Source organism: Stomoxys calcitrans, chromosome 1, assembly GCF_963082655.1.
Source record: "Stomoxys calcitrans chromosome 1, idStoCalc2.1, whole genome shotgun sequence".
In the NCBI taxonomy this organism is placed as follows: domain Eukaryota; kingdom Metazoa; phylum Arthropoda; class Insecta; order Diptera; family Muscidae; genus Stomoxys; species Stomoxys calcitrans.
The window spans coordinates 149,551,521-149,577,357 of NC_081552.1; the positions used below are offsets into that span (position 1 = coordinate 149,551,521).

Here is a 25,837-nt window from a genome sequence, read left to right on the forward strand (position 1 = left end):
CAGAGGAATAAGCCTCCTCCGCATCGCATACAAGATACTCTTGAGCGTACTGTATGAAACATTTACGGACTGGTTATGCTCTCGTAAACATACCGTAATTGTAGGAAAACGTGTCAGCTGTTTTGTTTTGCTTTATGAAAACACATGCAAACGATTAGCGAACGTCTGTCGACCTTAAACGGAAAGTAGAATTCAGTAAAAACGCGTTACGTTCCGTTTTTTTGTCAGATGATAAAATTTGAAGTTAGAAGAAATTTCAAAACCAAAAACGTATGCTTAGAAAACTGCTGTTCTTCTATTCTATTTCTCCGCGGAATTTATTACAATTTATTGTTAATAACAAAGGTTATTAACGAAAAGGTGGGCAGTCTGACCTGTAGTCAAAAGTAAATGAAAAAGTGAGACATATGTGTTAACAAAAAATTGCAAGAAGAGAGTAGGGGGTGAGCGCCAATACGGCGCTGTCGCATCCGCTAATCCATGTTAGCATTATGTCGTGAAACTGGGGTCTATTCAGGGATTCCACACACTCCCCCACGCACTTCGACGTCACTGATGATTATAAGCACCTAATTAGTTGAAACTCTGAGCTCCAATTCGTTTGGTGTTCATTGACATTACGAGAAGCTCAGCTGAGAGCTACCGGACGAGTCCACAGGTTGCGATTAGTGAAAGGCTTCGTATACGGAGTAACTGCAATTGCAGTCGCGGACAATCAGCGGTATCGAAGGGAGAGTCTTCGTGAGAGGCCGGGCGGCAACGGCTCTTATTTAAAAACTGAGTGTCTGTGATACTCGACATGATAAAGCGATCTTTTGGCGTCTTTTAATAACCAATCGCCATAACGTTTCCGCGGCGATCGATGACAGGAACGAGCTTGACGAGAATCGCTACCTCCACATACAAATGCGGCAACAACTGATTTCGAAAACTGTAAATCCCTTCCCGAAATGTTGTGTGTGTCGTAGTACAGCCCTAATCCAGTCCCTGTCTACTAAACCCTCCTTAGTCTGCCCACCGCATCCATAGTGTCCAGAATAGAAATTTGGCCGTATTCTGTCTTCCCGTGCGGCTCAGGGCGGTGACCTTCGACCCATCTCCTCGTTGTTAAATGCCCTCTCAATGTTCGAGAAGGCCGCCATCGCGTACTCCTTCAGTTGGAGAGACGTCTCAACTTCTCGCATTACTGCGTGGAAGGCCGTCTTCTCCCACCTGCCATTGAGTTATGCCTAAAGTTCTTTGACGTTGGACCCTCACCTACCTTTAAGTCTTTTTTTGTTAAAATACATTTGTTCTACAAGCATAACCAGGCCTTTAATCCTAAACTCAATGATATAATTGGGTCCTTTAAATGCGGCTTTAGACCTGCCAAATCCAGCATAGACCAGATATTCACACTGCGCCAAATCCTAGAAAAGGCCAGAGAAGGACAGGTCAACTCTTACCATCACTTCGTTCATTACAAAGGTATTTCAAGCCATATCTCAGTTTGATATCCGAACCATTCAATATCAAACGAGATTTCATGCCGACGACATGTCATGGGTCGGTTACCGGAAGTAGTATCTGCAGTCTTTGAAAGAATCGGAAGCGAACCCGTGAAAGTGTGCCCAGCAATAAATGGAGATAAACAAAATGTACAGTCGTTGGCATGAGTATTTTGTCAAACAAATTGTCGAACGGTTTAGTCAACAGATTTTTTTTAAAACAAAATTAAAATTTACAAATATGGCTAAAAGAAGTTAGGAGGCCTCCGTAGCGCAAAGGTTAGCATGTCCGCCTACGACGCAGAACGACTGGGTTTGAATCCTGGCGAGACCATGACAAAAAATTGTCAGGGTTGGTTTCCCTTCCTAATGCTGGCAAAATTTGTGAGATTCTATGCCATGTAAAAACTTCTCTCCAAAGCCGTTCAGACTCGGTCCCTTATCATTGAGCTTAAACTCGAGTCGGACTGCACTCATTGATATGTGAGAAGTTTGCCCCCTGTTCCTTTTGGGAATGTTCATGGGCATAATGTTCATTTTTTTTAACTTACAAATTGTCTTGTTGGGCATTCCAAACGATCGCCGAAAGTCACGTCCACTTTTCGTAGCTCTTTTTTTCTATGCATTTGATCATTAAATTAATTATATCTTATTTATGCTTATATTAAAATTAAATGTCAAAATACTTATGCCAGCCAAATTTTGATACTTGGCATAATATATTATTCGGAAATAAAGTTTGAATAAAAAATAAATTTGAAGTTTTAATTTACACAATTTATGACTACTTTTATTCATGCTAGGAAATTTTAAATTTATAGTAATTTTTGTAGTCTATGCGTTCAAGATCAGTTAATTTTGGTTGGCATTTACCGCAGGTTGGGCTCAGAACAAATCCTGGGTGGAATTCTGCAGCTCCGTGGAGGATACATCTGAGTCCTCTAGGCTAAGGAAGATCCTATCTTCGAGACCTATTACGGTGGGATATATTCGGAAGTCAGTAAATGCATGGACAATGTCTAGTAAGGAAATACTAAAACTACTTTTTGACACACATTTCCCAGGAAACTCTCCAGTGAAACAATGTGGCTCTAGAAGAGGTTGTCACGGTTAAATTACAAGATGTGTCTGGCTCCTTGGACAACCATTGGTATGGTAGTTACCCCTGTGGTAAATGCCAGCCAAAAATAACTGATCTTTAAAGCATAGACTATAAAAATAACTATAAGAAACCAGTAAGGAAAGTCAAATGTCGGGCTGAGCCGACTATATAATACCCTACACCACCGAGTATACGTAATATTTTGAATATCCAAATTTAGTCACACTTTAATATGGCATACCTGTTGAAATATCGAATAGAACCTTTTACGATTTTCTTACGATGGTACGAAAATTGTGGCTTCTACAACCTTAAAAGTCGAAACGCATAAATGATATATATGGGAGTTTTATCTAACTCTGATTCGATTTTGATTAAATTTTGCACACGTATTGGGATGTCAAATAAAACATCTCCTGCAAAATGTTGTAAGGATGGGACTAAAATTGTGTCTTCTACAGCCTTAAAAGACCATATCGGATGAAAGATATACATTGGAGCTATATATACATCTGATCCGATGAAAGATATACATTGGAGCTATATCCGATTCTGATGAAATTTTGCACACATATTGGGACGTCAAGAAAAGCACTTCGTGTCAAATTTGGTGAAGATCGGACCAAAATTGTGGCTTCTACAGCTTTAACAAGAAACATCGGATGAAAGATATATATGGGAGCTATATCACCGACTTTTTTCAAAATCAATAGCGTTCGTTCTTGGACCAAAAAAGAGACTTGCGCAAAATTTTTTTAAAATCGTACAACAAATGCGACCTGTACCTTGATTACAAGAATACCTGGACAGACAGACAGACGGACATAGCTAAATCGAATTAGGAAGCGATTCTAAGCCGGTCCGTATACTTATCGATTGGTCTCGCTCTTCCCCTATTTAGCGTTGCAAACGAATGCACACATCTATAATACCCTGTACCACAGTGGTGGTGTAGAGTATAAAAATAGATCAACAAAAAACAATGTTAAGTTAATTTTATTTAAGTTTATTCTGTAAGCAAAACTATTCAAAAATAAGTTAATCAAAATACTTATCAACTCCCACAACGCCTTGTACACCCGACCAGAGCAGAACCATAGCCGCAACAGAAACGAATAACACCAGTTTTAAAATAAAATTGGCAAACAGATGCTAAATACATTGGATTAAGCAAGCAATTTTTAAACTAGGCTACCTCTCGACAGACGACCAAGTGGTGAAGAACATCTCGAAACTTGGTGCCAGAGACTGGAGAAGGGGTGCAGAAGAACGAGGCGCTTGGAACGCTATTCTAAGTTCGCCCAGTTCGTTTTAAATGGCGGCTTCATAAAGCCGTATTTCTTCGAAGATGAGGTCGATCAAATGGTTACCGTAGGTGGTGTTCCATGATCAATTTAACTATGATTTTTTTTATGTACCTGTCTTTTGAAGATTAAAATTTGTACTAGATTCCTTGGTCTGGGTTTCCAAGGTTCTGTTTTGTCATTTTTAATTGTTCCTTTAAAGAGGATATGGATATTGGATGGATATTCCATAAGTCGTACAATCTGTACAGAAATTTGTTTTTGAAATTGTGGGCTTTATTAAGTTTCTAAACATTTAAAATTCTCAGCCAAATGAATTAAGGCACAAAAAACTTATTTTGCAAGATACCTGATGCCGATGCTCATATTTCGTTTTAAGGTAATCAACACACAAAACTTGACAGTCATTGTTTTTGGTGGTTCCTCCACTACCACACTAACACAATTTATTTGCCATAAAATTTTTCCTTAAATTCTGGACAAACTATGTATTTAAAAAACTTTAATTTCTAACGCAGCATGAGGTTGACGATTGTGCGAGAGACAAACAAATATCACAGAGACTACTTGAAATAAAAATGTAATGATGCTTGTTTTTGTGGTTATTTTTCTATAACATAATTTCATTTCGTCGTATTTTTTTGCGCCAGAGTGTTGTAAACAAACTTAATGGTCAATTTAACATAAAAGAACAACAAAATTAAAACAAAACAGCCGTGCTATTGAGACAGCAAAAAATGTAAACACAACTGTCGGCAATGGCTAGCAAGTAGGAATTGTGAAAAAAATGCATAACTAAACAAAATTCTGTTAACACGTTCGCCACTTTCTAGTTATAAATATGATTAATTTATTAAAATTGTGTTGTTTTCGTGTTTAAATCGTCTACATTTTTATTTTATCCGATGCGACTAACAACAACTTGGAAATATTGGCAATGCCATCACTTGTGGGATTTATTATTATTTTTTAAATATTTTTTCTTTTTTACGAAAATCAATTTTTTGTTTATTTTCAAGCACTCATTCACACACACATAAACATGTATACACTATATCCACAATAAACAAATCACGATTCGAACACCTAATTACTTTAAATCTTTCTATACTCTAAATCCCAATGGGTTTTTGCAAACTGGAGGCTTCAACAATTGCCGTTATGTTTTTCTTTGTATTTCAAAGGGAAATTTAGGAGCGCGCGCGTATTTAAATTGTTTGCAAAACAGCGACGACACGCTGACGAAAAACACAAGGAGGAAATTGAACAACACTCATACGCCCCACAAGTGACGCCACACAGACACGACGACACACTTGTGTACGGCTCAACTTTCCAAATCCAACTGATGAGTTCTGACAGAGCCAACAACAGCACACTGCTGCCGCTCATACAACGCCGACTGCTACATAAACGACGACATAGGCGGCACAACAGAACGAGAAAACACACCAAAGACTGAACATTCGCACGAACAGAATATCGTTCGTGGAAGATACCACCTCGTACTAAAGGTGAACAGGGCCGAAATAGACACACACTCATCAAAACATGGGGGAGTAGCGTCCGAAATGAATCAACTCAGAGATAAGCTTTATCAAAACAACAAATGTCCAAACAAACAAAAACATGCACAACATATATCGCTCACAGCCGAACCACACCGATACTCAGACGTATGTCGGCTAACATTTGTACCCCCATCAGACAACTGGGCTTGTTATTGTTTTCGTTTATGTGTCAAAGAAGAAGCTTGACATTGATGCTGTCCAAATGTGCGTTGATGGCGACGACAACAACAGGGAAATGGCCAAATCCTCTCAGATATTATAAAACCTTGCTTGCTGTTTTGTTGTTCTTGGCAATAGCCGAGAAGCCATGAGTGTGTGGTGTTAAATATTTAAGAGATTTGCACATCAACCGATTTGTGTTTGGTAAACGGACTGACTTCTGATAGAAGAATTGGGCGGGAGAAACTCGAGGGAAATCAACAATGGGGTCATCATATGCTGTGTTATGCTAGCTAGCTGGCTGGCTTGTTGGTTTATCAGCTGGAGATAACTTAAGTAGATGTGCTCAATGGCTGCTCTCCGTTTGTTTTTGTCGGTTCTCTACCACGTGCTGGTCATGATGTAGTTGTTGGCAAAATGTTTACATTCACCACCACACACTCCGACCGATTAATGCGCTATGAGATGAGTATGTTTGGTGTGTTTGAGTGTATGCTCTCGCTCTCTCACTTAACGAATTGTGTGCGATTGCTAGAGTTTACGCACAGTGTTGTCATTGTGTACGTTTGCGTTTCAGATAAAACAATAAAATTAGCTTTTTTCTACATTACATCAGAGAAATTAAATTTAACTTTATAGGCATCATGCACTCAGAAAAATGGTGCGCATAAAATAATCCAAATAAGTTAGCACATTTTAATCTAATTTGGTAAAACTTTGATTAAAACAAAGAAAATATGCAAATTTGTAATAAGTTTCAGTCATATGTAATAAGTAGCAAATAGCTCATTAACTTTGGTTTGGCAAGTCATTTTACTTAACCAAGTTTCTTCTCAGCAAGTTAAATAATTCTAAAGCAAACAACGTTTTTATTTACCCAATATAATGCTGAGTTTAACGCTTCCTATAAACCTATTTTCATCAATTTGAATAACTATTCGGTCAAAATAGTTTAAGAATTTCTCAAATTTGGGTATAATGGAATACATTTAATTCAATTACAAGTTTTAACTTAAAAATTTGTTTACTAACTTAGGTTGACAGATTTTGTAACAGAGATGATTAAATCGATTAACTGCTCAGGAATACCAAACTTAGCTTTAATGCAATTCCTAAAGGCGTTTTTTTAAACACGTTGTTTGTCAGTCATACAATAATCACGTGATAAAAACTTAGAATATCATAACACAACAATGTTTGATTTGTGGCCTCACTTTGTATAGGATAAATAGATCCATGTTAGGAACCCTAAAGAAATGCCTTTAGAAACCTTTAAGGGTTTATTACTAACACAAATTCTTTTTTAAAAGGCAAATCCGCTTCTTACATTTTCCTCTATTTACCTGGGCTGTGCAGTTAAGCATCATGAACATGTGTCGCCGACAAAAAAGGCGTCAGCACAACACACACACAGGTTACAGCTGAAAACCATGCAAACCATTCCAGTGCCGCAAAAACTTAGTCTGATGTATGCATTGTTCAAGAAAAGTCGTGAACGGTAGCAAGAAAAAAAATGCAAACATGTGAAATAAAATTACCAAGGTGAATTTGGTGAGTCACGATATCCATCTTTTTTTCTGTTCAAATAATGTTTTCCATTCTTGTCTCCGAATATAATTACAGGAAGAAATTTAATATGCTGCAGTGGTATAGCAGAAATTAGTTCTAATCGCTTCCGAATCGAATAGGCCGAACATACAGCGTGAAACGTCCTGAAATATGAGTAAGCATTAGCAATTCAAAAAAAAAAAAAAAAAAAAAAAACATAAATTATTCAGTTTGCACGAACTTTTAAAATTTAAATGCAAACTACAATTTATGCAGCGTTGAAATATTTTAAAGCAAATATTTTCGCAAAAGATTTGTACCACAAATTACAGGCAGACGCACACCTTTGATGGTAAGTATAAGATTGAAAATAAAACTACGTATCTGTACTCAACACTTTCATTGCTTTTGTAACGGTCTATTAAATATTGTGTAAATGGCGCAACGGAACTTCTGGGAGTATAGGGTAATTACTCCTATGCGACTTATTGCAGAATTTCTCCGGAGCCATTGAAAACTAAATGTGTGAACGTTTTTATTTTAATAGCGTAGAGGTTTGCATGTCCGCCTATGATGGGTTCGAATCCTTGCAGGAACACAAGAAAATTTTTCAGCGGTGGTTATTCCCTCCTAATGCTGGCGATATTTGTGAGGTACTTTGCCATGTAAAAACTTCTCCCCCAAGAGGTGTCGCTCTGCGGCACGCCGTTCGGCTTTAAAAAGGAGGTCCCTTATCATTAAGCTTAAAATTGAGTCGAACAGCACTCATTGATTTGTGAAAGGTTTGCCCCAGTTCCTTTATGGAATGTTCATGGCCAAATTTCGATTTGCAGTTTATATATACGAAATTTATATTCGCAACGTGTAAATTTGAAATATATTAATAAAATAATACAAAGGATTAATATGAGAATAAATAATACATCTACAATTCAATGAATTATTTCATGGGCATTGGTTAAATCTGAAGGGAATAGAAGCCGAGATTTTGCCAAAATTTTGTTCAGATGTATTACCACACAGTAAATATATCGGATATTTTGTTCCATCAATTGTGTTGATTTCAGTTCAAAATATCTTTCACGATTGTTCATCATATGCACTGAATAAAGAATAATTTAGTTCCATTTTTTAACGTTGAACCATAACGAAGTTCATTTGATGTAATTAGATCTACATTAACGAAAAACGAATAAAAAGGTCTTTAGCGTTATATGAAGTCCAACTTTATTCGAAAGTAGTTTATTTTGACTCAACCATTGGGCCACTTTTTTTAAGTGTATAGGGAAATCCCAAGAAAAATATCTGCGCGTAGTTTGTTCAATAAACAAATGAGTAACCATTAAGGTCGGGCGAGCGGAACTTTATTGGATTATCGGTCCTACAGGGTGCGCCAGAGAAACTTACTTACTTGATAAAACTCCCGAGCGGTGAGTGGGGCGGGGGCGCATTGGAGAGGGACGTCCCCAAATATGTTTCTCCGTCGCATCAGTTGCCATCATGCTATCATGTCTAGGGAGAAGCGAGCCTTCGTCGTCGAGAGCTCCCTTTCTAACGGTAGCCTGCTTGTTGCTACGCAACGTGCCTTCCACGCTCGCTTTGCAATTCATCCTCATAGACTTGTTATTTTTATGGGGTTATTTGAAATCACTCAAAAACAACATTGGCGACGTCATTGCCAACATACCGATTCATATGATGCAAAGAGTGGACACGGACTTATCAGTCAACTTCGACTTAATCAGTGCATGCGAAATGGGGTCGCCATTTACTCGATGGAACTTTCAAGACTGTATTAAAAAATTTAAAATATTGCATTCTCAAATAAAACAAGTAAAAACATGCTAACCGCATGGCCGAATCTTTGAAACCCACCACCATGGATTCTGCGTAAAATTGACACCAAATAATATTAAAGGGTGATTTTTTTGAGGTTAGGATTTTCATGCATTAGTATTTGACAGATCACGTGGGATTTCAGACATGGTGTCAAAGAGAAAGATGCTCAGTATGCTTTGACATTTCATCATGAATAGACTTACTAACGAGCAACGCTTGCAAATCATTGAATTTTATTACCAAAATCAGTGTTCGGTTCGAAATGTGTTCATTCACCGTAACGTTGCGTCCAACAGCATCTTTGAAAAAATACGGTCCAATGATTCCACCAGCGTACAAACCACACCAAACAGTGCATTTTTCGGGATGCATGGGCAGTTCTTGAACGGCTTCTGGTTGCTCTTCACTCCAAATGCGGCAATTTTGCTTATTTACGTAGCCATTCAACCAGAAATGAGCCTCATCGCTGAACAAAATTTGTCAAAATTTGAACACATTTCGAACCGAACACTGATTTTGGTAATAAAATTCAATGATTTGCAAGCGTTGCTCGTTAGTAAGTCTATTCATGATGAAATGTCAAAGAATACTGAGCATCTTTCTCTTTGACACCATGTCTGAAATCCCACGTGATCTGTCAAATACTAATGCATGAAAATCCTAACCTCAAAAAAATCACCCTTTATTTGAAAGGCATAATTTACTCTATGTACCAAATTTCTTCCAAACCAGGCTGAAAGTTTCTAGGAACCGAAAAGCATAATCGAGAAATCGGTTTATATGGGAGCTATATCAGGGTACAGACCGATTTCAACCGTACTTGACATAGTTGTTGGTAGTCGTAACAGAACACTACATGCAAAATTGTAGCCAAATCGGACAAAAATTGCGGACTGCAGGGGCTCAATATGTCAAATCGGGAGATGGGGTCATATGGGAGCTATATCAGGTTGGAGACCGATTTGAATTGTACTTGGCACAGTTATTGGAATTCCAAAAAGAACACGTCAAAATTTCTGCCCAATCGGATAAAAATTGCGGCTTCTAGGGGCTAAATATGCCAAATCGGGAGATCAATTTATATGGAAGCTACATCAAAATCTGAATCGATATGGCCCTGTGCAAAATTTCAAAATATCCAGACGATTAATATTTCCAGGTGTTACAAATGGAGAGACTAGGTTAGTATACCCCCCATCCTATGGTGGTGGGTAAAAAGAGAATTATAACAATAATTAAAGTTTTGATTTTTTTCACCTTTCAAATAAGTAAGTTTTCCCCCTCTTTGATTCGATCGGAATCAAATTCAACATAATTCCTGAACATATTTATCCAATATTTCGATTTAACTTCTATGTAGCTGCTGTCAATTCTTATGACTTATAACATATGTAGAGTCGACTAGAGAAGCGTAGAGTAGGGTAGCGAAAAGTAGAGTAGAATAAAGTAAATTCGAGTAAAGTGGAGTAGGATAGAGTAGAGTACAGTACAGCAGAATAGAGTAGAGTGAAGTAGGATGGAGTAGAGTATAATAGAGTGGTGTACTAGAGTACTAAAGTATAGTAGGGTACAGTAGAGTAGCGCAGAGTAGAGTAGAGTTGATTAGAGTTGACTAGAGTAAAGTTGATTCGAGAAGAGTATGTTCCAAACATGTTTGGGAATTTTAACATCGACCTAGCCGAACTTAATTCGTTTTTATATAAACATATAAATTTCAATTAGTGTCAGCCTTGCTAATATGATAATGACATAAAATATCCCTCTTAGCCAGTAGTGCACAAAACTAAAATGGTCTGGTCAAATTAAGGGACCTCCTTTTCATACCAGAGTCCGAACGGGGAGAAGTTTTTACATGTTATAGTACCTCACAAATGTTGCCAGCATTAGAAGGGGTAACCACCGCTGAACATTTTTTCTGATATTCTCGCCATGATTCTCGCCATGGCGTTCCTGCGCTACAGTGGTTTTCTTGTACTCTCTTATGACTATTGATATTTCTAGGCAATTTTGTGGAAATCTGTTCGGATGAAGATATAGCTCTATTGTACGCATCGAAACTTGATTTGGTTTATTTTGTTACCCATCTGAACACCTACATTTGTCCTACAAAATCAATTCAGAATTAGATATTGCGCCTATTAACTATAATCCCCCAATTCACACTCACAGGATAGGTACAGAGTTGCATATAGTCGGGACCACCCGACTTGTGACTTTCCTCACTTCTCATTTCTAAGAGCGCACATAACAAGTTGGCTTTTGTATATGATCATACCGAGACTCTAAAAATAGCATTTACGAAGTGACATATTGAAAGTGAAATTGTAATAAAGTAGTGTGCTAAAATATTTATGATTTAAATGGAAGTTAATATTAAAAATACTGCAACCAATAAGATTATAATAATGTCAGTTTTGATTCTATTAGAATTAGCTATTAATAAAAAATGACTTTTAACAACTTTCCAATTCACAGAACGTCTTGAGAATTTAAATAAATGTTGGTAAGAATGCGCTGTTTACGGCGCATGTGGTTTTAGCTGCCCGATGTTATGTATTTTTCAAAAAACTAATCCTACCTCTAGTCCAAATAATGATATTTGTGAAAACTGTTTGAGTTGTTGTTGAGTATTTGAGGTTTGTGTTTTTATACCCACCAGCGAAGGATGGGGGATAGTTAAGATATTGAACTGAAACATTGTTTTGTTCATAGGCAAATGGATATATCAGACTATATCATGACATAGGCCCATATAGACCGATCTTCTGATTGAAGATCTTAGACCCATAGAAGTCGCATTTATCGCCCGATTTCTCTGAAATTTAGCACAGTGAGTTGTATAAGGCCCCTCGATATTCTTGCTGAATATGTCCTAGTTTAGGTAAGAGTGGCAGTCCTTTACAGACTCACTTAGACAATTTCAAGTCCATTATGATACCAAGGTGAAGGCTTCTGGCAGGAATAAAACACACAACCCCTGCACTGGTAGTCTAAGCACGCTTCCAACTCGGCTACCAGGATGCCCTAAGGGGATCCATATTTGTATAAGGCTGTCATATATACCGATTTCCCGATTTAAGATCTTCGGCATACAAAGGCACATCCGATTTAACTAAAATTTCACACAGTGAGCTGTGTTAAGCCCTTCAAAATCTGTACCCAGTTAGGTTTGGATCGGACGATTTTTGGGTGTAGCCCCAATATAAATCGATCTTCCGAGTGTGGGTCTTTAACCCAAAAATTAGTGTTTATTATGGGATTTTACTATTTTACGACCACTACATTCTTATGGTCTTGAAACCTTCTTATTGATCGATAGATTTTTCACAGAATTTTAACAAAATGTGGTTAATATATATAACGCCTTTTTTGTCTTTTCACATTTGTAAATCTGGTGTTCAAAAAATCCTTGGAAGAACTGGAATTCGGGCAGTACCGCTATATGGGGGCTAAGTCAAAACATTGACCTATCTTGATCATTATTACTTGGATATTTTTTACTCTCTTAAAAGCCAAAATGCCAAATTACAGCGACATTTGTGGAAAAATATGGTCAAAACGTACAAAAAAATTTCTAAAATTGTGCGGTTTCGCTATATGGGGGCTATGTCAAAACATGGATCTATCTTGATAATTTTTGGCTTGCGTATTTTTTGCACTCGTAGAAACCAAAATGCCAAATTACAGCGACATTTGTTGAAAATACGGTCAAAATGTAAAAAATAGGTGAAATCGGGCGGAACCGCAATATGGGGGCTGTATAAAAACATGGATATATCTGGATAATTTTTGGTTTGTATATTTTTTGCTCTCTGAGAAGTCGAAATGCCAAATTACCGCGACCTTTGTTAGAAAATACGGCCAAACCCTCCAAAATATATGAAATCGGGCGGTACCGCTATATGGGGGGCTATACCTAAACACGGAGCAACGTTTACGATTTTTTCGTAGTAATGCTTTTTACTCACTGGAAGCCTATAATGCCAATTTCAGATCCATAGCTTAATTAGAAATATTTTTGACGCACCTTACCACACAATATAGAGCACTGTGGAGCATGGCGTCTCATGTTTTGAGAACAGAAAAACACATTTTAGTAATTTTGCCCACCTTCGTTACTGTAAAAATCTATTTTGCTATTTTTCTACTCTACGCGATAGTCTCTTTATCACACTGTGCAGTTTAAGAGGCTTCGGTTTTTTATGCATGATGATATTCCAATTATTTTTTTCTTGGTAAAATCGCATTTTAATGCCAATGCACAGATGTGTGCACACACACATACACAAACTTGTATCCCCATACAAACATTGCTTTGTTGTACCCACCACTTTCATGAACATAGTTTATCTGCAACAGGTTGCCGTTATTTTTGTTCTCCCTTTGCTTTGCGCATCAGTGAGTAGTGCATGTGAGCGAATTTGTGTGGGGTTTTATTGTACGAACTTCGTTATGACGTTCATATCCAAAATTGTGAGGGCCATGGAAAGTGTCAATGTGCCATTCAATTTACAGGTAGTGTGGCACTAAGATAGCCGCTTTTGAAAAATGCAAACATCACAAGCTCTGTAGTCGTATATCAACCCCAATCCACCCATGCAACTCGCTGTGTTGCATTCTCTGCAAAACTGTCACAACTCGAAACTTGTGATATGCAAATAAGGGAATTCGCGTCTTTCGAACAAAATGCTAATACTCCAGGGAGCTGGATATTTACGGAAATAACAAAAACTGAGATGTGACTTTCTTTCGCCGAGTGCAGAAGGTATGCGTATGTCATCAAAGTAAACCACCAATGACAATATCAATATTCGCCATGGCGAGGACTATGACAGTCACAAGCATTGCTTTTTAATGAGACACACTGGCCCACCAATCCCTAAAGTAGTACTGGGACCTAGAGAAGTGTTACAGTTTTAATATTGTCCGTCCGTCCGATTTGCTTGGAGGTTTCTGTTGTTGGTTGTGCTGTGTTGTGTTCAGCGTATCTTCATCAGCTTTCGTTCGTTGGTATCGTGTCGGGCGGTGTCTTCTTTTTTGGTATTCTCTGAGGAGGCAATGATTTATTATGAAATATTTCTTCACATTTGCTGTGTGTTTTGTTCTTTGCTGTTCTTAATAAATTATTTAAACCAAAACGAAAAATCATGTTTCACAAAAAAAAGCAAAAAACGTATGACTTGAATAATTATAGCCAAGTTGTTGGCGAACCTTGCTTCGGACACAGGTCCCATAGGGTTGAGTTAGTAATGAAGGAGGCGGAGGGAGAAATGTGTGGTAAGTATTGATGGTATGGTGATTTATAGAATCTAAGTAATAGCCAAATATAATTCATATTTGATTTGATTAAGTTACACACGTATGTACATACATTTGTAAATTCGTATTTTATTATGTTTTTGCACTTTAACCAAGAATGATGAGTGAAATGAGTCACACATATTGAACAGAATTTATGGGCATACAAAAAGAATATTAGAAATGGACTACCATTACTTAGGGCGAAGGGGGGAAAACATGAAAAAAGTGTAGGCACCGAAAGTAGTGCTTCGCCGGCGCACTATGGGCGAAAATGGGAAATTGTGGCCAAAAGTGAAATTTGAAACAATTGCAGAAGCCATGTTATATTTTCATATTTTGACATTAAGACACCCTGTAGTGGCACAAGGTTTAAAAACATGGTGTCAAAATTGACCATTTTAACCATCGTATTCCTTATAGGACTTATTACTTTCAACGTACAAAACCAAATTGCATGATTTTTTCTTGTATCGAAAGAACTGAACCAAATGAATCCAAAAATATATGCCTTAATGTTTTATATGGAAGATATTAGCTACCATAAACATGTCACCATATTTTGGACTAAAATGGCTTTTTGCTGTGCACAGCAGTGTTATGCTCTTCGGGAGATATGATTCTCTTTCCAGCTTCCGTAGAAGTGCTTGGAATGTCTATCCTACCAGCTTCCTGCACTTTCGCCCGATTGCACATCCCACTGGTTTATATGTCATTTCATCGCCACTCCTATGGGTGACCGTCATAAATGACTTATTGCGTATGCTGACTGAGGAGGGATTTGAAACCGTTTCCTACGCAGTAATACTTCTAAGAGGTAAGGATCCGAATCAGCTATGCAGAAGGGCCGAAAGAGTCTTTTGCAGATGGTATATGGCTGGGCTAGATCCAGGGGTTCCAAGGTTAACCCAGGGAAGACTGAAATCTGCCTGTTCACGAGAAAGACGAAGGTGGGGCCATTTAAGGCACAACGTTTCCTCAACAGAACGATTTTGATATCTGACAAGATCAAATACCTAGGAGTGATCTTGGAAGGAAACTGAATTGGAAGTGTGACATTCAGGAGCGTACTGATGTTGATGTCACAGAAGTTGGGCACAATGTAGACGGGCCGTAAGATCGAAATAGGGCTTGAATCCGAGGACAGTCCACTGGCTCTACAGGAGCGTGATAAGACCGATACTTACTTACACCTCAGTAGTTTGGTGGCATGCGATGGAGAAAAAGCGCAACTTATGGATAATACAACAGTTTCAGAAAACATGTTGTCTTGTCATAGGCGGCATAGCCACTAGGGCACTGGAAACTATCCTACCGATTGAGAGAATGGATAGAGGATAGGAGCAGCTCATACCATCGCGGTAAAAATCGAGGAGAAGATAATAAACCCGGATGAATTAGAAGAGGTTTCCGATCGGAAACCTGAAGGTCGAGTGCGAGAGACTGCTGCCAGAGGCACAGTCTTGGATTGCCGGAAACCTAGTATTGTCATCTGGAAGATCGTGCTACACAGATGGATTAAAGCTAGAGGGCAGGGTGGGCCTGGGGGTCTACATTGAGAACCCAGGGACTGAGATCTGTTTTAGACTGCCTGACCATAATACGGTCCTGCAGGCGGAGATCCGGGCGATCACGGAAAGCGTGAGGTGGTTTGGTGCTAAAGCGAGGACGTCGAGTGTGAACATCTTTACGAACAGTAAAATTGCCGTAAGGCCAATAACAACCAGGACGTTAAAATCAGCAGACGAATTGGCCTTGAAGGCCGGATAACTGCCGTCAATAAACTTGGTTAACCCGAAGCCTTTCGGGTCGACGCAGATTTAAGGGCGTGAGCGACGAATGCGCATGCAACCCTGTAGAACAGCGAAACGGTCGGTAGGACGGCGAAAATCCGATGGGGAGACCCAGATCGTGAGAAGTCTATGTTATTACTGAAAGAAAGTAAGGAAAGTAGCTCTCGGTATCGTAACGGGACACATAGGACTACGAGCTCACTTTTATAAAATCGGCGCGGCAAGTGATATCATGTGTGGGGAAGATGGTGATTAGGGATTTTTAAAAAAGCACGGAATTTCTAGCATACATTTTCATTTTCGATGTTACTTTTTTAGTATTTAGAGCGAACAACAAGCCGATTACTGGCTTAGATGTATGCCCATAGTGGCATGGGGCGGATTTATATCCGCATCCTCTTTTCAATCTTACCTAACACTTGAGAAGACGAGGCTATTACGGAAAGCAAAGTAAGTAAGAAAGTAAGAAGGAGATCAGTATAGCTTTCGGCTCACTTAGGCAAATCGGTGCGGCAAGTGAGGGATCGCGGCTTACAGACACTGGTACTTGGGTGGAGACACAATACCAGACATGAATCAACATAGGGGCGCGTTACGAAAAACAATTAGGGATTTTGTAAGTAGCACGGAATTCCCAACTTACCATTTCTTTTCGAGGTTGGTTTATAGTATTTAGAGCGCACAACGAGCCGAATACTAGTTTAGGTGTATACCCATAGTGGCATACACCCCCTTTTCAACCGAACCTAACCTAGCACCTATTACGAGATACATTTAATTTTTTGGGAACGAAATGTAAACATGTCTGTATGTTTTGTAATGTTATCTCGCCATTACAATTTTTTTTTTCGCGTAACCAACACGCAGGGGATGTCCCCTATGTATGCAGTGCATTGCATTGGCAATTAGGAAAGTTAAGGGTTGGAGGAGGGAAAGTGGGAGTACTGTTTATTGATAATTCTCTTAAATTTCTGAACGTCAATGTCGATGGGAAAGACGTTAGCCCGAAGTCGATTCCTCATACGAATGGTTCGGGCGAAAAATTATTTTTCTCGGTAATGCATGGTTCGGTCGACTGGCTAATCAATTACAAACGGGTGTGAGTTGCTGGCAAGTCTTGTATTCCTGGTGAACATCCTAACGTCAGGGATAAGAAGACGAATATCCCTGGAACACACGCCATGAAAATAACGATAAAGCAATACAACGCTACCCACATTCCGACGATGCTCAAGAGAAGGACTGGGCAATGGTCGAATGAATATGAATAACACAGACTACTGTCATCGGCAAATGAGTAGACTGGATTCGAAGTCTGACCCAATAAATCTTCAATGAAGATAAGAAAAAGGAAAGGGGAGAGGACAGAGCCTTGTGGCACACCCGCGGTCAATGTATACTCATCGGATGAGAACCCATCTACAACAGCTCGATATAAATCGAATGAAGTTATTACCGACTTTGATAAAAGTGCACCGTGCCAGACCCTATCAAATGCCTTGGAGATATCCAGAGCCACGACCTTACTCTCACCAAACTGGTGGATAGAGCGACTCCATCATTTTGACAAAAATGCCATTAGGTCTCCCGTAGAGCGATTTCTGCGGAACCCATACTGTCTATCGCTAAGAAGGCCATTGGACTTTAAATATATGGCAAGATGATGGTTAACTATACTCTTTACAACTTTGGATAGCGCGGAGCATATCGCAGTTGGCCGGTAATTTGCAGGGTTGTTCGCCCCACCTTTTTTGGGGATGGGCTGAACGTTCGCAACCTTTCAACGCGCCGAGAAAACTCCTGCACGGTAAGCAAAGTTGAAAAGGTTGCGTAGTGGACGAGCAAAAGTCGAAGAACACTTACAAAGGACAAGTGTTGATATACCGTCCGGGACCGGAGATTTATTAACGTCGAGATCCGCAAGGACCCTTTTAACTCCACGTGTTTTCATACAAGCCCCTTTATAGTGCAACGGTTGCAATGCGAATTTGCCATGAACTCTCCATTAAGGCACAGGAGCAAACTTCTCTCATGTCACTACTTTTTATAACCGAGTCTGAACGCCGTGCCACAGTTCGACACCTATCTGGGGAGTTTACATGACATAGCATCTCACAAATGTCGCCAGTATTTGGAGGCGATAACCACCGCTTTTTTCTGATGTTCTCGCCAGGATTCGAACCAAAGCGTACAGCGTCATAGGCGGACATGATATCCTCTGAGCTATGATTGCCTCCAACTAAAGTATGTAAATACTTTAATAAAGGGAAATGAAGACTTGAAGTTAAGTGTGTGGGCGAACATAGCACTGTAGAACTGAGAACGGTCGTTAGGACAACTAAACTCCTATGGGGAGATCGTAAGATTAGCTTAGTACGGAAAGGAAGTAAGAAGGTGATCAGTTTAGCTTTCTTCAACCTTACGAAGAATCGATTGTTATCCATGCAGAAAAAAGTTAATGTTTGTAATCAATACATAAATCCGTTTGAGTCATCTTGCAATTGAATGAAAGATGCTGAATTCAATTCCAATTCGAAATTAAATTTTAAATACATATTGATAAGGCGTTTAGTATGCACAAGAATCGGTTCGATAACAAAATCGACATACATTTAGAAAACAAATGCTTTGTTTAAAATTCATATAAACATAATAAAATTTATATTGGCCCATAACCGATTTGACAAAAATACTGTTTTGACATAAAGTACCCATGAAGAGTATGTTCTGAATCCGATACAGCCCACATATAAATCACACTTTCGATTTTATTTCTCGGAGATTTAAAGATTTCTCCCTTCATTATCTGATTTAATTCAAATATTTTTATGTGGACTTTATTATGACATCCAGTAGCCATGTCAAGTGGTCCACGCTATAGCATAACCTGATTAGACAGCATAATCTTTGGGTTCCTGCTTATAAGAAGAATACGTCTGGAGAAGACTAGTTATAATTACCGGCCGGTCCCATTGTTCTACGTTAAAATCAAAATTACATTTTGAAAAAAAAAAATTAAAAGACTTGATATATCTTGTGCAGCAATTCCAATTTTTTTTTTTCTCTTTTACTTTTACTTTTCTCCTTTAAGGGTGCTATCACACGATATGTATCGTCATGTGTATTTTCAACGATAGCAACTCTGAAAGTTTTACACGTTATGTGATACATACGAAATAGTTAATATGAAAAATTGATTTTCGAATATATATGCAGTTCTTTTGATTGAAGCGAGATCTTATTTCATCGAACCTACATGTATACACATGTCTATACAAAAAATACAATACGTATGAGAGAATACATGGCGATAAGAGCGCGCTCTTATGAATGCAGAAAATGGCAGCACATATGTAACGCACATATGTATCGTGTGATAGCAGCGTCAGCAATAACAATTTCCATTTAAAACCCCAATGCAAACACCTACACCATGATGAGAATACCATAAACGAATCACAGCAGAATTTAATAAATATTATTTGTTTTTCTTTAGAAGTGAAGCAAATAATACCTTTGGCCTCGGCTTCGGTATTTGTTTATCCAATTGAAATATCCTTGAATTATGAAGGCATATAAAATGGCAAATAAGATACATTTGGCCAATTTCATATTGAATGGAAATAAATGTTTAACACCAATTACCCGCAAACCATACACAATGCTGAGTGTACTAACGAGCAGCAGCCAATAATTAATGTATTACCAAGGAATGTGGAGAACAGCTGGAGAAGACCTTTTTAACTTCGGTTAACTCTCAGTCTTGTTGAAGTTGCAGGACATTATGTATATGTATATTACGCCTACATACCTTCATGTACCTTTTAACGGACAAGCGGCCACTTAAGGTCATTACCAATCATGTGGGGGCGGGGTGTCCGCAACTACGCATTTCACATCCATCCGGTGTAGATGGTGTACAAATCTGTGTGGGTAGTAAATTCCAATGCGGTTGTTTGCATACATCGAACAGAGTTATCCCCAGGTAGAACTGGCATTGTTTGAGCGCCAGGTAAGGTTTCATGATCCTCCGGGGTATCATTAATTACATCTAACTTTGCGTTACATTAACACAAAGCAGAGACGCCTCACAAAAAAGGCTGGTAAAAGACTTCACTTGGAGCTGGCAAGCTGGTCAGCAAATGCCTTAGATCAGCAACATAAAATCGCAGAGGGCAAAACGAAATAAAATTTTAATTTCAAATACGTGTTGTATTGTTTAAGAGACGAAAATGCCTCAAAGGAAACCCAACCAAGAAAACACTTTGGTAATGTTGAATAAAATTCCACGTAAATCACAAGACAAATAAATTGGACTGGGCAATGTTGTATACCTGACATATGTTATGACCAAACTGGTATATCGATATTTTCACAAACAAATTTACGACAGTGTTCTTGCATGTCGTAATGCGTGGACTCATAACCAGGTTAATGAGAGGTAAACGATTTGCCAAGTATATCAAGGCAGCAAAATACCAAAACAGAATACTACAACATTAAGATAATTCAGAAATAGGCCTAAACAAATTATGAGTTTTATTAAACATAAAGTGGGGGAATTACAAAAATGTAACACAATTCGCGGTATGTGGTTGCAATTCGGTGGTGCGATAACATGGAAGAAAAAGCTCGAAAATATTCGTCCGATTAGGTCCATACTTGGAACGGCTATTGGTAGTCATAGCAAAATTGAACGTGCAAAATTGCAGCCAAATCCGGTGGTAATTGCGCCTTCTGGAGGCTCAAGAAATTAAATCTGAAGATCGGTTTATGTCAGAGACCCGAACCGGGTACCTTTTCTCTGCTCCAGCAAATATAATTACGCTCCCCTTTAGCAATTTTTTTCGCTCCAATCCCGATCCTTTACAATTAATTGTTTATTTTTCTCACTTTCAAAGGGTAAGTGATATTAGTTTTGTCCTTACGATCACTATATCAAACTGTTCAACTCCGATATATATATATATATATATATATATATTTATATATATATATATATATATATATATACATATATATATATATATATATATATATATATATATATATATATATATATATATATATATATATATATATATATTCGTGATCACCGTCCATATCGGACTATATTTTTATAAAACCCTCATGTAAACCCAAATGGACTTTTTGAGCCTTTAGAGAGCGCGATTCTCATCTGATTTAACTAAAATTTTGCAAATCCATTTCATTCATGGCCTCTAACATTCTACTCAAGTATAGTTTCAATCGAACCATAACCGTTCATAACTCCCTGAATAAACTATTTGAGCCTCTTGAGGGCGCGATTCTTATCGGATTTGGCTGAAGTTTTGCATAATTCCTCCTACGACCTCAAACATTTTTGCCAAATTTGATCTGAACCGCTCTTTAACCCGATAAAATTCGCATCCTACCTAAGCTTCTAGAAGGCGCAATTCTTATTCACTTTGGCTGAAATTTTGCATAATGATTCCCCTATAACCTCCAATATACATGCCAAGTATGGTCTGAATCCGTCACTAACCTGATATTCCTCCCATATAAAAACGGATCATCCGGTTTTACTTCTTAAGCTTATACCAGAAGCAATACCTAACCAAATTAAAAAAATTAAATTTTTTGCTTGATCCTTTAAGTTTCCGCCAATAAAGAGAAATCGTGCCATCAATTGTGGTGCATGGTATTCAAGATTCAGCCCGGCCAAACTTAGCTGGTTTTCACTTTAAACCAAATCTTTTAAAATTTGTAGAAATCTTTAATATTTTTTTCGATAAAGATTCAGTGTTATCTCGTGTTAACTTATTAATATTAATTTTTTTTAACAAATAAAAACGTCTTAAGTTCGTCCGTGCCGAACTTTCGTTGCCCCCCACCATGGATAATATTTTGATCCTATTTTGTTATAAATTCAAAATATACAAATATGGACCGATTTACAACATGTTCGGTTTACATGTCAAGAAGCTTCAGACAAGTCCCAGCTACAAATTTCAGCGACAGCGGGAACCAAAAGCGCCTGCTATGAGCTTAAGACCCTAAATTGGCATTTCGGACTAAATGGCGGCAACCATGCACGGTTTGGATGTCGGAAGGCTTTGTACAACTCACTGTTTCCAATTTCCAAGTAATCGGTTAACAAATGTGCCTGTTATGGCCATAAGACCCAATATCAGAATATCGGTCTATATCTAAATATAGTCCGCTCGAGCATGGATGTCAAAGAACTCACGGTTCCAAGTTTCAGCGAAATCGGTTAATTAATGCGATTTTTATCAGCTTAAGATCCCAAAGCGGGAGATCGACCTCTATGGCAGCAATATCTAACTAAAGTCGTATATAAATCATACTCTGTCCGTATATCGAGAGACCTGATGCAACCTACTTTTTCACATCGCAGCGAAATCGGGAAATCGGGTAATAAATAGGGCCTTTTTGGGCTTAAGACTCAAAATCGGCATACCGGGCTATTTGGCTGGTACATCCAAATATAGTACGATCTGGACCACAATTCACTATTCAAAATTTTAGCGAAATCGATTTATAATTGTGCATGTTATGGCTATAAAACCCTATACCGGGAGACGTTTGTATATTCCGATCGGGACCATATTTGGCAAGAAAACCACATCGTTTGAAATTTCTGCATAATCGGATAATAAATGCGCCTTATCTAAATGCGCTTTTCTAACTAGCTAACCTCTGCACCCATAGCGCAGAGGTTAGCATGTCCGCCAATGACTGGCAAGACCATCAGAAAATTTTCAGCGGTGGTTTTCCCCACCTAATGCTGGTAACATTTGTGAGGTACTATGCCATGTAAAACTTCTCTCCCAAGAGGTGTCGCACTGCGGCACGCCGTTCGGACTCGGCTATAAAAAGTAGGCCCCTTATCATTGAGCTTAAACTTGAATCGGACTGCACCCATTGTTATATGAGAAGTTTGCCCCTGTTCCATAGTGGAATGTTCAAGGGCAAAAATTGCAAATGTGCCTTTTATAGGCTCAAAATCCTAAATCAGAAAATTAGTTTTTACGGCAGCTATATCCAAATATGGTCGGACTTGGTCCTATTGAGAACTTAGCCTGTGTAAGGATGAATGACGAATCTGTGACAAATTTCAGTTCAATATCTAAATTTTTATAGGCTGTAGCATGATTACAACATGCTTCCGTTTTGGGTATTTATAAATTTCATATGATCAATATTCAATATTCAACAAGTAAAAGCGTGCTAAGTTCGGCCGGGCCGAATCTTATATACCCTCCACCATTGATCGCATTTGTCAAGATCTATGCGCGGTATCTCTTTTTAGGCAAACAAAGAATATTGAATAAGGACTGTTATGCTATTGGAGCTATATCAAGTTATCGTCCGATTCGGACTATAACTGAATGCTGAACATTGTAGAAGTCATTGTGCATTATTTCAGTTCATTCGGATAAGAATTGCGCCTTGTAGGGGCTCAAAAAGCAAAATAGGGAGATAGGTTTATATGGGAGCTGTATCAAGCTATTGATCGTTTCAGACCATATTAGACACGTATGTTGAAAGTCATGAGAGAAGCCGTTGTAAAAAATTTCAGCCAATTCGGATGAGAATTGCGCCCTATAGAGGTTTAAGAAGTCAAGACTCAGATCGGTTTATATGACAGCTATATCAGGTTATATACCGATTTACGCCATACTTAGCATAGTTGTTGGAAATCATAACAAAACACCTCATGCAAAATTTCAACCAAATCGGATGAGAATTGCGCGCTCTATTGGCTCAAGAATTCAAGATCCAAGATCTGTTTATATGACAGCTAAACCAGATTATGAACCGATTTAAATCATACTTAGCACAGTTGTTGGAAGTGATACCAAAACACGACGTGCAAAGTTTCAATAAATTCGGACGAGAATTGCGCCCTCTAGAGGCTCAAGTAGTCAAGACCCAAGATCGGTTTATATGGCAGCTATATTAAAGCATAGACCGATGTAAACCATACTTAGCGTAGTTATTGGAAGCGCTACCAAAACACTACGTTCAAAATTTTAAATAATATCGGTTAAGAATTGCGCCCTCTAGAGGCTCAAGTAGTCAAGACCCAAGATCGGTTTATATGGCAGCTATATTAAAACATGGGCCGACCTACACACATAAAAAGTATTTGTGCAAAATTTCAAGCGGCTAGCTTTACTCCTTCGGAAGTTAGCGTGCTTTCGACAGACAGACGGACGGACATGGATAGGTCGACTTAGAATGGCATGACGATCAAGAATATATATACTTTATGGGCTTTTAGGCGCATATTTCGAGGTGTTACAAACAGAATAACGAAATTAGTATACCCCCATCCTATGGTGGAGGGTCATCCCAAATTCACCAACTGACTCGCTCTTATACCGACCGTTACTCCAAATATTAAAAATTGTGGTATCGGAGACAGCTTTCAATTTTTGTCATTAAATAAGGAAAAAAAGTCATTACAAAAAAAAATATATATTGGATTTGAACTCCGATATACACAAAACTACGTGACATAATGAAACAAAAATTCACATTTACCGTAATTGGAATGTTCTCTCTCAAATGGCAACAAAAAATTTGCATTCCGAATATGATGGCTTTTGCCTTTTTTTGGCCATGGTCGTGACACTGTGGACCGGGCACCGTTATACAGGAATATAATATTCGTACTCTACTCTCGAATACCTTTAATTTGAATTCCATATTGTCTGGATCGATCTTCTTCAACTTTTAGTTGGTGTTTTCGGGTAAGGGATATATAGACCCTTTCGATATCAACAAATTATATAGCCTATGGCTCCTAACAGACCAACCTACAAGGTTTGCGAAAATTTCGGATTGTGTAGGTTTTAATGTTAGTTTAGGTTTAAATAACAGTGCCATCAGACTTACTTAAACGTTTTCGTATATTGTGATAACACAGGAACAGAAGAAGGAAGATGCCTTCTAGTTCTACTGTTGAACCATTCAGACCGCTTAAAAAAGCCCAACAACTTGTGAATGTTCCCATACGCTAAATCACACAAGTTCTCAAAGAAAAGAGAACCTAAAGATTAATTCCTACTGACTGCCAGTGCGGGAAATACACACAGAAGGTGTTCCACAGTCTTCTTCTTCTTCTTCGATGTCCTCACAGCTTCTGCAAAATTTGTTATTGGTGACCTTCGGTCTGTCAGAATGTTTTCCGATTAGACAGTGGCCTATCATGACAGACACAATGACTGAAACGTCGTTCTAGCCAGCGACAGCAAAGCGGTAGACCTCTTCCAGTTTCCCTGGAATGTGTAAGGTAGTTCCTAGTCTCGCAAGCTCGTCCGCTTTACAATTCCCTGGGATATCTCTGTAAGCCGGCACCAGAACAGATGAATTTTTAACTGTTCAGTCATCTCGTTGAGAGATCTGAGACAATCGAGGGGGTTTTTGTGATCAGAAATACGTTGTCCAGAGATTTAATGGCTGTCTGGCTGTCACAGAAGATATTTATGCCAATCGTCGTAATGACATTGTATCTTAGCCAATTCACCACCACTTCCTTAATTGCAAGGATCCCCGTTTGATACACACTGCAGTGGTGGGGTAACCTCTTCAATATGACCAGTTCTAGATCTTTAGAGTACACCCAAAGCCCACCTGGTTATCTAGTTTGGAACCATCCTTATAAAAGTTTATGTAAGTTCTATTACCAGGGATATCGTAGTTCCAGTCGTTTCTATCAGGAATG

At 38.5% G+C, this 25,837-nt stretch overlaps 1 protein-coding gene and 1 long non-coding RNA gene across 4 annotated transcripts in view; one reads left to right on the forward strand and one right to left on the reverse strand.

Moving 5' to 3' along the window:
* LOC106090082 (four and a half LIM domains protein 2) overlaps positions 1–25,837 on the reverse strand; it is a 579,753-nt gene that overhangs the window by 286,077 nt on the left and 267,839 nt on the right. The window contains exon 1 of one of the 3 annotated variants that reach the window (XM_059361322.1): positions 4,988–5,211. The exons of the other annotated variants lie outside the window; for them this stretch is intronic. The gene's annotated coding sequence lies outside the window, so the exon portion shown is untranslated. Of the gene's footprint in view, positions 1–4,987; positions 5,212–25,837 lie in introns of those variants that run through there. 3 annotated transcript variants of the gene reach the window in all.
* Positions 6,996–25,837, forward strand: part of LOC131994370 (uncharacterized) — a 111,798-nt gene continuing 92,956 nt past the window's right edge. Inside the window, exons 1-2 of the long non-coding RNA XR_009396671.1 lie at positions 6,996–7,174; positions 7,247–7,346. This is a non-coding gene — a long non-coding RNA (uncharacterized LOC131994370). The remainder of the gene's footprint in view (positions 7,175–7,246; positions 7,347–25,837) is intronic.